The following is a 13,161-nucleotide window of genomic DNA, read 5'->3' as shown; positions in this document are numbered from 1 at the left end:
TAGGTTGTAGACCCTTGATGATGCACTGGAGAGGTTTTAGTTGGGGGCTGAAGGTGATGGCTAGTAGCATTCTGTTTTCTTTGTTGGGCCTGTCCTGGAGTAGGTGACTTCTGGGTATATTTCTGGCTCTGTCAATCTGTTTCTTCACTTCAGCAGATGGGTACTGTAGTTTTAAGAACGCTTGATAAAGATCTTGTAGGTGTTTTTCTCTGTCTGAGGGATTGGAGCAAATGCAGCTGGCTGTATCTTAGAGCTTGGCTGTAGACAATGAATCGTGTGGTGTGGTCTGGATGAAAGCTGGAGGCATGTAGGTAAGTATAGCGGTCAGTAGGTTTCCGGTATAGGGTGGTGGTTATGTGGCCATCACTTATTAGCACTGTAGTGTCCAGGAAGTGGATCTCTTGTGTGGACTGGTCCAGGCTGAGGCTGACACAAATCAGACATCAAGAATTATAACATTCAAAAACCAGTCGGAGAACACTTCAACCTCCCTGGTCACTCAATTTCAGACCTAAGTCGCAATTTTCCATCAAAAATACTTCAGAAACAGACTCCAATGAGAAACTGCAGAATTGGAATTAATTTGCAAACTGGACACCATTACATTAGGCTTGAATGAAGACTGGGAGGGGATGTTTTTACTTTGTGTAATGACCCTATTTCCCCATGCTAATTTTCCCCCCTACTGTTACTCACCCCTTTTTGTCAACTGTTTGAAATGGGCCATCCTGATTATCACTACAAAAGTCCCCCCCCCGCTGATGATAACCCACCTTAGTTGATTGGTCTCATTACAGTTGGTATGGCAACACCCATTTTTTCATGTTCTATCTATCTAATCTATCTTCCTACTGTATTTTCTACTGCATGCATCTGATGCAATGGATTTTAGCCCACGAAAGCTTATACCCAAATAAATTTGTTAGTCTCTAAGGTGCCACAAGTACTTTGTTTTTTTTTTTTTTGTTTTTTTTAAAGAGTGTGGGTGTGTGTACTACTATATATTACACACACACAAACCACGTCAAGAGAATATTATTACGATGGCAAAGTCAAGCACTCGGAAGTTAAGAAATGGCAGAATTAAGGTTGCCTGTGCCATGGCCTAGGTAATAGAGATAGCATCAAGCAACAAAATTCAGATCAGAAACTCTTGAAGGCTCCAGAATTTAGGGGTTTGGGGTCCAGAATTTTGGCTTGACCCATGATAAGCATACGTTTAATCAGTAAAAATTTGAGTTTGGATTTCTGACTGCTGTCCAAGTGTGTGGTGTTCATCTGAGGGGTTTTTGATGCAGTTTTATTGCTATTGATCAGTGTTTCGCTGTCTAAAATGCTACTAGTCAGTATGATCCAGTTAAGATAGTATTTTGCAAAGAAACAAGAATGAAAGATTCTCTGCTGCTTTGTATATCATTGACACTATCCCATTGAACAAACAGGGGTTCTGAGAAACAACCCCTTTCTAAATTTTGCACACAGAGCTCACTGGCTCTTCACATTTGTAAATCTTTTAAGGAAACCATATTGCCAATACCCAGCTGGTCTGATAAGGAGACTCATCCAGACTATGGTATGTGGTACCCACCCCACTTTGGCACGCTCAGAAAATCAGCTGTGTGATATCTCAAGAGAACATAAACTCTCTGCTATACTGCATGACAAATGAGAATTTCAAAAACTAACAGCTCAGCTTGCATCAGGAATATTTGAGTCTAAAAGATTGTCTCTACTCATTCCCCACAATAGCTGTATGCACATGCTCCACATTACTGGGGGATTTATGTTTAAGGGCCCTTCCAATTAAAGATCAGCTGAGCTCATACTATTCATGTTTTTGTCTAATCCACAAATAGTGTGGTCTTTCTGCTAATGGCACATGTTCAATTTGCACCTGTCCATACTTCCCTCCTTCAAATCCCTCTCTGCTGCTGAAGAAGGCCATTTTATATGACTCTTCGTAAGACAATTTGATTGCAATGTGAAAGCTCCGCTCTGATCCACATATAGCTCTCTTAGCTACAAGGTGAATGTCTGCACTTCTTCCATCCTTGGACTTCGTTTGGAGTTCAGGGAATGAAAATTACATTATGTGGGCCACATTCTGAAAACAGGTGTGATTCTGCCCAAATGAGTGCCAAACATGCCCAGATGTGCTGCCAAAAAAGTCCAAATTCTGGCTGCGAATAGCCTGCAGAAATACATCCATCCAAAAGACTAGAGTCTGTCTTGCTATCTGAACCTGTAAAGGCCAAACCCCCTATTCTCTTACAAACTCCACCATAGGTTCAGCAGGGAGCATCAGATCATCTAGTCTGACCTTCTGCATAACATGTTCCCTGGTGCAATCTCTTCCTCTGAGGGTAGGAGTCAAATGCTCAGGAGTCTGTGTGCAGAGGCCATAAGGTGGTGAGTATTGCTTCATAAGAATGTGTACCATCCCTCATTTACTCTTACATGATTCTTGCTATAGGCCCTGTGGAGTCAGATCTCTGCATGTTTTCAGGGTAGTCAGCTATGCAGCTAGTCAGGGTAGCCTTCTGCCATGGACCCTGGCGACAGCCCGAGTTTGTGTGCTTTTGTTCTTGCAAGTGTGTGTGTGTGTGTGTGTGTGTGTGTGTGTGTGTGTGTGTGTAAGGGAATATCTTTTTATTGGACCAACTTCTGTTGATGAGAGAGACATGCTTTCGAGCTTACACAGAGCTCTTCTTCAGGTCTGGAAAAGGTACTAAGAATGTCACAGTAAATCTGTTTTGAAAGGAGAACTTTGTCCTAAGTATTCAGCATACTTTTATGAATAAAGACTGGATGGATAGGGGATTAGGAAAAGCCACTATAACAACTGATTTCCCTTTAGTAGCCTCAGCAGAGAGGCAAAAGATAGAAGGGGTGACAGATACTAAACTACTTTCAATTCCCCACAGAAAAGAGTGACAGATATTTTTCTTTTTTTTGTAAGAACAAATATAAATCTCTTTTGTTCACAATACATGTGATTCCCCTGAATTTAACCCAGTTTCATAGATTCCAGGGCCAGAAGGGACCATTGTGCTCATCAAGTCTGACCTTCTGTATAAGACAGGCCATAGAACTTTTGAAAACAAATAATTCCTTTAGAATTAAGCAACTTTTTATTTTATTTTATTAATCTTGATTTAAAAATTGTGTGTGATAGAGAATCCACCATGAACCTGGTAAATTGTTCCAATAGTTAATTACCCTCACTGTTAAAAATGTATGCAGTATATCCAGTCTGAATTTGTCTAGCTTCAGCTTCCAGTCAATGGATCCTGTTATACCTGTCTCTGCTCGACTGAAGAGCCCATTATTACATATTTGTTTGTAGACTGTGATCAAGTCACCTTTTAACCTTCTCTCCTTGAGCCTATCACTATAAGGCAGGTTTTCTAGTCCTTCAGTCATCTCATGGCTTTTCTCTGAACCCTCTCCTATTTATCCACATCCTTCTTGAATAATGGACACCAGAACTGGACAAAATATTCTAGCAGCAGTTGCACAGTGCCAAAAATGGATGTAAAATAACCTCTCTGCCTACTAAGATTTTCCTGTTTTATGCATCCAAAGATCTCACTTGCCATTTTGGCCATGATGTTGCATCGGAAGCTCATGTTCGGCTAATTGTCCATGATGACCTTCAAATCTTTTTCAAAGTCACTCCTTCCAGCATAGAGTCCATCATCTTGTAAGAATGACCTTTGTTCTTTGTTCCCAGATGTATAATTTACATTTACCTGTATCAAAAAAAAATTGTTTGCTTTGTAACTGTGTCCCGTCCTCTTCATTATTTACCACTCATCCAATGTTTGTGTCCATCTGTCAGTGATATTTTGTTTTCTTCCAGGTCACTGATAAAAATGTTAAAAAGCATAGGGCCAAGAACCGATTCCTTCCTATGGGACCCCATTAGAAATGCTGTGATGAATCCCCATTTACAACTACATTTTGGGACCTAGCAATTAGCCAGATTTTAATCCATTCAATGTGTGCCATGTTAATTTTGTATCATTCTAGACTTTTAATCATGCAGTACCTAGTCATATCACTTACAGAACTCCAGGTATATTATATCAATGCTAATTTCCATAGTTTTAGCCAAAGTCTCGTGAGAATAGCTCACAATAATGAATGAAATAAGCTGTTTGAGCCAGAGAATGTTGTGTTTTTCTACAAGTAGCTCTGCTACTCAGTCAGACTGGCTCCTGTTGCAGTCATATGGTGTTTTCCAGCAGGAGATGAGGAATCACACACAGCAGACAGATGCAGAGACATAACCAAGCTTAAATTACATGGGTGAGAATGATTCAATGATGGATCTATTCCTCCTCAACCCTTCCTCTCTCCCCAGCTGTCCTCATATTCCAAATGGCAGACCTCATGCCATAGAATGTGGAAAACATGTGGAAGCCCTTCCACAGACACAGGATATATAATTAGGCACCTAAATCCATATTAAGGCACCTAATAAGTGGTGTGACTTTTCACAGTGCTTCAATAGCATTTCAGTGGGAGTTTGCCCAGCACTTCTTCTGAAAACCCTCTATTTCGGTAAATAAATCTGGATTTGAGTGCCTCAGTCTTAAGTCTCTTGAGTCTGAAGATTTGGGCCTTATTTTTAATGGACCTCTGAAAATGTTGTTGTCACAAAACATGTATGCAACATAGTAACCTGGTCTAGGAGGAAACAATGTAGACAGGGTATGGGATTGGGAGTTAGGAGGCATGCAATCTATTCCCAGATCTGCCACTGACTCACTCTCTGAATTTGGACAAATTATTTTATAACTCTGAATTTATATTTCCCTATGTAATATAAGTGCTCTGAAATGTATAGATAAATTCTATTTAAGTACAAAGTATGATTTTTATTATATTTATCCATTTGCACATGTAAAAACCTCACATTGTTCCTGCTAACAGATGTCCTTGCCAAATTTTACATTTCAAAATGTATACATTTTATTAATTTTTTTAAAATGATTTGTATAGCATTTTTAATCCCAAGTCGTTTTTCACATGCTCTTTGAAAATTTTGCCTGAAATGTATTAAACATAAACCTCCACAAAAGATAGTTGGACTAAATCTGATCAAATCCTTCTTGTTTCTTTCCACTTAATTGATAACACTTACGAGTTTAGCCAGGCTTGTCAATTGGATATAGAATCTTCTGTCATTATGTCTGTTATTACATGAGAAAGTGAGGCTTTCAACCTTAATTTCCTGGTCTATCTTCTACAGAACTGTAGTGTTCCCTCTCTTTTTAATATAATTAGTCTCAGACAGGTTAAGTTATGAAACTAAAAATACAGTGAACAAATTATAATGGGTCTTACATTTCAGACATGTAAGAAATAATGTCCATAAAAGTCAAATCCTTATGTCTCTTGTTTTTTCTGTTAATATTATTTATTCCTCATTATTTATAACTTTGCCATCCATGAGTTAACATTCTTGGGACTTAATCTTGTATTTCTTCAGCACCCAAAACTCTTACTGGATCAGGCACTTGCCTGGCAGTGAAATTTTTAGTTAGTAAAAAGAAATTCTTCTTAGTAAAATGTTTAAACACACAAAATCCCATTTTAAAGGTCAGGGTCACAAAGATGACAAGTGGGGAATTTAATGGATTTATATGTTGTTCTGCCCTCCCAATGTCTTCTGAAGTTCAGAGAGATTCCAAACTTTAAATGATTAACTGGCATTTTCCAGACTACCAGCCAAATGAATGCTTAGCAGAATGTGAAGATATGCCCGCAGTCCTCAAAAGATTAATGAGTCAGATCTGCATTCAAGAGAGAGATTGGGCCAGATGCTGCTGTCTTGTACAATCAAAACTCCCACTGAAGTCAAGGAAACACCAACAAAAAAAACATGTAAGGTAAGTAACTTCTGCTTTCAATCAGTACCCTGAATTCAAGCAAATGGGCCAGATCCTCAGTTGGGGTAATTGGTGTAACCTTATTGAGACAATGGAATTTTTGCCTGTGAAAGAACTGCTAGATCAGACCATTGTCCAAGTTGATGGGTTTCCAAATCATACTGGGCTAAGTCGTCTTTGTTCATAGGAAAAGGTCCCCCATTCTGGTTTTGGAACTTAATATTGTAATGCTCCTTCCCTTTCTTATGTCTGACGGCTGTATTATTTATTTAGGCTCCCTGTAATAAGGACACCGTTGTGCCTGAGTGTTGTGAGAGAAAACACAGAGCTGGCTCTGCCCTTGCTGTGTAACTATATCAACATACCAACAGAAGTCCTCTTTATTTATTTATTTATTTTTTAGTATACAAAGAAAGGAATGCATACCTGATGACAAAAGCAGGCCTTAGCTGTTGTTGTGTCTCTTCAGGTGGGTCCTTGTCTCCTGGGAACTAAAACATCCCTCTCTTGTTTTACTTGTTTCACTCTTTTCCCTGGAAGAGAAACAAATGGATTGCAGTTTGCTGGGGACTGTGTTTTATTAGAGTTTTGCAATACTGTGTGTGTGTTTTTTTTTTTTTTTTATCAGTACTTAGCTACAGACATGTTTCCTGATTGACTCTCTGAAATGGGAATTATTATTACATTTAAGTCCCAGACGTATAATACTGTTATCTATAGAAGAAAAAGTGGGATGGTGAGCGGAAGGCAACAGACTTTAAGGCAATAACAGCTTCTTACAGCTGGCTCACCATTCTGCCTCTACTTCTTACCTAATAATGGCCTGACCCTAGATGTCAATGGGAGCAGAACCTAGCCCTAAACTGCATTTCAAGTTGGTGATCTCATCCAATTGCCAATGGCTCAGTGGTCACATCATAACACCTACTATCATCAGTACAACTGCCATTACTTTGGTATCCCTACTGCCATGGTTTGAATGCCACGGAGACAATGCCACCTCAGTGGTTCCACTGACTCAGGAGTGAGGCATGTTAATGAGGCTATGAGCAGAAATTTGCTTATCCATGTTGCACCTTCACCTAGGCTAATTTTAAATGACACAAGTGATGGGGCTTTCTCTACTCCATTTGGAAGACTACTGAGATTCTGTGTGGTTACATTAGGTAGGACAGTCTGTTTAGTTAGTGTAAGAGATTGAGAACTAGAGAACCACATAGTCTGTCTGTGTTCATTTGTGTACAGTTGTGTATGCATATGTGATAATAAACACAACTCCCTCTGAAAGTTTTGGCCCTATAAGTACAGAAACAGTATAAATAGAACAAATCACAGAGGAACATGTATCTGTTTGTTTTTTCCTTTTGTTGGAGGACCAGAGCCAACACCATCAGTCTGAGCCCCTGAAGTTCACACTAGCAGATAGCTGCCACAAAAGAAGCAGCTTGGTTGAATGGTGCTGCCTCATACAGGGCGACACAGAGCTGCAAAATCATTGCTTTTATACAATCCTATCCTGTGAAACGTTGAGTGTCTCCTGTGATGTAGTAGGAGAAGTCAGGTCCCATTGGCTTCAAAATGAGTTGATAGTCTCAGCACCTCACATGAAGCTCTTAGCACTCTGCAGGTTGAGGCCCATAATGCTAGCATCCTGAGGAGACCAAAGGTAAAAATGAAAGATTTCCTAAAAATTACAACAAATTAATTATAGCAAATCACAAATTATATAATTTCAAAGCTACCTGCCTCCTCTGGGAACTTGTCTGATTTCCTGTCCACATTTAGCTACAGCTGCAACTCTATCATTCAGACAGTGTTCTATCTTTATGCCCTTTTTCACCATATCGGGTGGATTATGAAGGCTAAACTCATCCTTTCTCCCTTCAGGTAGTGCTGCATGAATGAAAACTATCCATATAGCAAATAAATCACATCTGTTGGAAAAGGGCACTTTCCTCCTACAAATTATGATTATCTGGATTCACAGTATGTATCAAATGAAATGTAATGCCTGATATTTCATATATGATGTGTTCCCTCAAAAGGGAATTTGTCACATTCTAGGCTTAAATTTTTCCTTTGCCCAGTGTCATGGCACTAATTTTAATTATAATGCCTGAGACCAGCTTAAACAATTTGATCTCTTTAATAGGATTTAAGCCCTTCAAACATTTGTACTTAGTTATATTTTCCTTTAGTCATCATTTAAGCTAATTTATTTATTATTAATTGATTATATCTAATAAAGCAGTCCCTCCCAATCATTAATATTCTTATTGATCTGCTCTGTGAAGTTCCTCTAATTTACTGGCATCTTTCTTGTAACATAGCATCCAGAATTGCACATGATATTCTAGCAGTCTCATTCTGGGTAAGTATTAGCTTTATTGGCTACCATATAGGAAAGTTAAGGGGACCCTATAATTTCTGAGCTGCAACAACTTCAAGGTTAGATGATCTGAAATATAATTTGTTAAATGTCCTTGATCTTTTGGTCACCTGATGAATCAAGTGGCTTCTGTTTTACCAAATCACTTCAAACTCCATAATATGTACTATCCCAAACCTTGTTCTTCTACCCATAATCTTCAAATGTGGGTAGTTACTCCACTGCCTATAGACCAGTAATTAAGGCAGCCTAAAGTTGTAAATTTTCTAATATTTCTTTCATCTTTTTGTCTTCTGTAACAATGAAGACAGGACTCTGGGGCTAATATTAAAGTATAAAACACTGTCCTGCAGTTTTCGGAATGAGCAGCCCTTCCAGCTGAAGCTAATAAAGAATGAATAAGTCTAGGTTTTTGCTTTCAATAGAACACAAGTTGTATGTCCTTAAAAAGGAATGTGGGAAACTTGTGTGATGTTTGTTTTTTATTTTCTAATGGGACTTTGAAACATGACTTGATTGTTCAGACTTAAAGATTCATGAACTACTTCAGTACCAGACAAGTATTTAAAACAACACAAGTATTTGGTGTTCATGTTCTGGTTGATAAACCCAATTCAGTTTTTAAAATGGTGTCCTCTTGGAAAACCAAATTTAAACACGGATGAACATAAATTGAGGTAAAGGGACTTCATAAAATCTGGAGACTTCATAAAATCATTGTCACAGTCTATTCTATTCTATATGCTCATTACCAGGGTATCTGAGTACCTTCCAGTAGTGCATTTAGTGATGTGTCTGAGGGGAGGTCTGCACTGGAGCTAGAAGGTGTTAGTCTCTAAGGTGCCACAAGTACTCCTTTTTTTTTTTGCGAATACAGACTAACACGGCTGCTACTCTGAAACCAGTTCAAGAAGAGCTATCCGCATTAGGTCTGATCAAGCTAAAAATAGAAGTGTAGCTACTGTGGCATGAGCACTGTCACGATCTAGTCACCCCAGTACGGGTCTCGACCAGGATTGTACTTAGGGTCGCTAGCCCCTCCATCACTCATACTCTGCCTATATACTTCTGTTTTAATCAGAGCTAGTGCAGTTATATCTCCTCAAGCACTTTCTAGCCCTTGTATAGACACATCCTGATATCTGTCTCTTGTGGCTTATTCTCTCATCTTCTACCCAACAAAAGAATTGTGTATGCAGTGGAGTATTTTGGTTTACAAAGTTGTTGTTTTTTTTTTTAACATCACTTTGCTATGTGATTATGTTAGAGAAGGCAGGGTGAACAAATGCACCTGGCACCTGGAGTGTAAGGTGGAGAGGTTTGTGATGGTCCTTTGTTCCTGGGGCAGTTCATTCCACAGTCTGACCAACCCCAGGAAAGTTCTGTCTCTCACACAGATGAACCTTCCTCTTATTGGCAAGAGTTTCATTGTGCCAGCCAGAGGAGCAGAGTCGGCAACCCTGCCTTCATCCCAGAGTTCTAGGTGGTCTTATAGGTCAAAACTCTTCTATTCCCTTTCAATGCATTTGCAAACCCACACTCCTATTCTTAGTTACACATATGCGCCTGGGTAGTACTCACCGGGGAGGAGGAAAGGAAGGCAGTACTGTCTCTTGGAAGTCTAGAGACTTGGATTCTGTTCCCAGCTGTCAGCTGTTGTGTGACCTTGAGCAAGTCACTTCCCCTCTCTGTACCTCTCTTCCTCTTCTCACCCTTTGTTTCATCCATTTAGACTTCAAAGTGTCCAGGGGTAGGGTGTGTCTCTATGGCTACATCTACACTGGGAGGTGTAATTCTCAGCTTTCGTACATTCTCGCACTAGCTCTCATTGAGCTAGAGCACTAAGAATATTTGTGTAGCCGGGGCAGTGACAAGTGGTGACATGGGCTAGCAATGCTTAGTACAAACCTGCCTGAGCCCAGTGGGTATGTACTCGGGGCAGCTAGTCCATGCCACCACTAGCTGCTGCCAGTGCTACCCCAGCTACTACTATTGTTTTTAGCACACGAGCTCGATGAGAGCTAGTGTGAGTATAGACATATCCTATATGGTTGTGCGTGGCTAGCAAATCGGGCCCCTATCTCAAGTGGGGCATTTAGTCACCATTGTAATAATATAATTCTTGTTGTTGTGGTGGTCATCATTACAGTCAAATCGGGTGAGTAGACTTTGTGTCTGTTAGTCTATTTTAATGGGGACAAACTCTCCTTGCAGCTTTGCCTGAGTGAAGAATGATTTAAAACCCTAGTGAGAGCCTTTGGGATTTGGCCCATGATGCATTTGCAAGGCTTGTTAAAATAATGGGCATTTAATAGTGCCATATATCTACAAAGTCCTGTACAAACATTTTCTAATTGGTAGAAAATACTGAATAACTACAACATACTCCTGCTCTAATGCAGCGATCGGGGATTAACTTGAGTAGGAAGGATTCCAATGAGAAAAGAATAAGTATGTCTGTGAGATCAGTATTTCAATTTTATGCCCTACTAACTAGGTTGATTCACTAGTCAGTGTAACCATATCTGTGATGTCTGTCATTAGGAGACGTTTTCCAGTGGTTTTATTCTGTGGCTGTCAGGCTGCTATTATCTGGATGATCTTGGGGAAAAATATGAATTTTTTTTTAAACTCTGCATTTGTGCATCCGCTGACCTAGTTTTCAAAGCCAACGGTCTCAGCAGCCATCTGTAGCCCTGCTGGTGCCAAGTAACGAAAATAACATTCTAAGGTAAATCCCCAATGGGTGATTTTAAGGTTTTTACAAGTAGCGGTTGGTATTGGTGTTTGCAGCATTTTACTCTCATTTTTGAGTTCTGCTTTCTTGAGCATACATTAAAGCAGGCTACACAGCCAGGTGTGCATAAGATTTTGAGTGTTATGGGGTAATGAAATAAATCTTGAATAGAGTACCTAGTGGATTATCTTTTCATTTATTTTCACCATTTCTCCTGTTATGGCCCATCTGGCCTGTTAATTCTCTTTACCTGCTCCTTTTTCACTTTATGCTTGGTTAAAATCTTCTTCAACAGGCTGGGTAGCAACCAGTTTGTTGTGTTTGAAGTTGAAGGAGGAAAAATTTTCAATGTTGTTAGGAGTCATTTTGACTTAAAATTTGGTTGACGTGTCTATAATTATTGAAAACTTAACAGGGGTGACTGAAATAAAGAACAGAATAAAGAACTACCTCAGTGCAAAGTGCTAGTACTGTGGGCAAAATCTCTTCTGCTACATCAGTTGTACACCATTATTGCACATTCTACACTCCTTCCACCAATGGATGCCAGTGTCATTCGAAGTAACACAGTAGGAGTGCAGAATACATACTAAAGATGTACAGTTCAGGTAATAGATTTATAGTGTAGACTGAAGAGGTAATTTTTGGCCTGTAGTAATACTGTAATACTGCCATATCACCTTGTGGTGCTGTGATCCTTGTGATCAGAATTCACAAAGTAAGCATGCATTGTTGCCAGCTCTTGCAATTTTTATTGCAAACTTTGTGCTATTTCATGTGTTTTTTCCTTAAAGCCTGAGTTGCAGGAATGAAAAGATTGCCTGAAAATCTTGGCTTTCATTAAAAAAAAAACTACTTTTTAGCTGTCATGATCATAGAGAGAAGCTTGAAAATGTGAAGCGAGTGCACCCCAAAGGGTCAGAAACCCTAAGTCAAATAAAAAGAACCTAAAATATATTACTCTTACAAAATCTCTTTTTTTTTTTTTTTTTTTTTAAAGCAAATCTCTTGTTCGTTAGGGCCTGACCTATGATTTTTGAGCCCTGGGGGTTGACGATTCTGAGCATGGTTCACTGATGTGGGTTCATCTGCCAGGAATGACAAGCTGCTGCAGGAAACAGTGCTGATGATTCAAAAGGTGGTGGTATTCCCTCTGAATTGTTACTAAAAAACAATGCTTCTGCATGGTGTTAGCAGGTGCTGTGTGGTGGGAAGTACTGTCTTTTTAGGATAAGATGCAAGACAGATACCTTGACCATTGGTGGTCATTGAAGATGCTGTGAGAGTTTTTGTAAGAGCAGGGGAATGGTTAGTGTCCACATCCTAGGAAGTCATTCTTCTTCACTTCCTGCTCTAAACAACTATATGATAAACAGCACTCTGGTCTTAGAGACGGCTGCATTTCAGGAGTGATTGAAGTGATACTATGCAACTCTTATTGACTGGAGCTAACACACAGATATTATGGGCTTTACTTGTTAATACTCGTGAAACACTTTTTCCATCCTTGGGTGAAAAATATTAGAGAAGTGCCACAGTCTTTTTTTTTTTCTGTGGTTTTTTTTTTTAAATAGGCAATTAGGGCTGTCAAACAATTAATCACACTATTAAACGATAATAGCATATCATTTATTTGGATATTTTCTACGTTTTCAAATCTATGCAATTATAATCCAGAATACAAAGTGCTCACTTTTTAAAGTGCAGTGCTCACTTTATATTTATTTTTTATTACAAATTTGCACTGTGAAAAAACAAAAGAAATAGTGTTTTTCAGTTCACCTAATACAAGTCCTGTAGTGCAGTCTCTTTATCAGGAAAAAGAAAAGGAGTACTGGTGGCACCTTAGAGACTAACAAATTTATTAGAGCATAAGCTTTCGTGAGCTACAGCTCACTTCATCGGATGCATCAACTTTTTATCAGGAAAGTTGACCTTACAAATGTAGAACTAGGTACAAAAAAACCTGCATTCAAAAATAAAACAATGTAAAACTTTAGAGCCTACAAGTCTATTCTGTCCTATTTTTTTGTTCAGCCAATCATTCAGACAAATTAGTGTGTTTACATTTGCAGGCGGAGATAATGCTGCCTGCCTCTTGTTCACAATGTCTCCTGAAAGTGAGAACAGGCATTTGC

The 13,161-nt window shown here is 39.1% G+C and overlaps 1 protein-coding gene and 1 long non-coding RNA gene across 5 annotated transcripts in view; one reads left to right on the top strand and one right to left on the bottom strand.

Moving 5' to 3' along the window:
- SHROOM1 (shroom family member 1) overlaps positions 1-13,161 on the top strand; it is an 80,594-nt gene that overhangs the window by 7,336 nt on the left and 60,097 nt on the right. For 2 of the 4 annotated variants that reach the window (XM_038414589.2, XM_038414591.2), the window contains exon 2: positions 5,729-5,897. The exons of 1 other annotated variant lie outside the window; for it this stretch is intronic. The gene's annotated coding sequence lies outside the window, so the exon portion shown is untranslated. Of the gene's footprint in view, positions 1-5,728; positions 5,898-13,161 lie in introns of those variants that run through there. One more of the 4 variants, XM_043490580.1, reaches the window with a different exon arrangement.
- Positions 6,356-13,161, bottom strand: part of LOC122455472 — a 70,162-nt gene continuing 63,356 nt past the window's right edge. The window contains exon 2 of the long non-coding RNA XR_006273691.1: positions 6,356-6,430. This is a non-coding gene — a long non-coding RNA (uncharacterized LOC122455472). The remainder of the gene's footprint in view (positions 6,431-13,161) is intronic.

Source organism: Dermochelys coriacea, chromosome 8 (assembly GCF_009764565.3).
Source record: "Dermochelys coriacea isolate rDerCor1 chromosome 8, rDerCor1.pri.v4, whole genome shotgun sequence".
Lineage (NCBI taxonomy): Eukaryota > Metazoa > Chordata > Testudines > Dermochelyidae > Dermochelys > Dermochelys coriacea.
The sequence above is the reverse complement of the archived record's forward strand: the minus strand, read 5'-3'. Positions and strand labels throughout refer to the sequence as shown.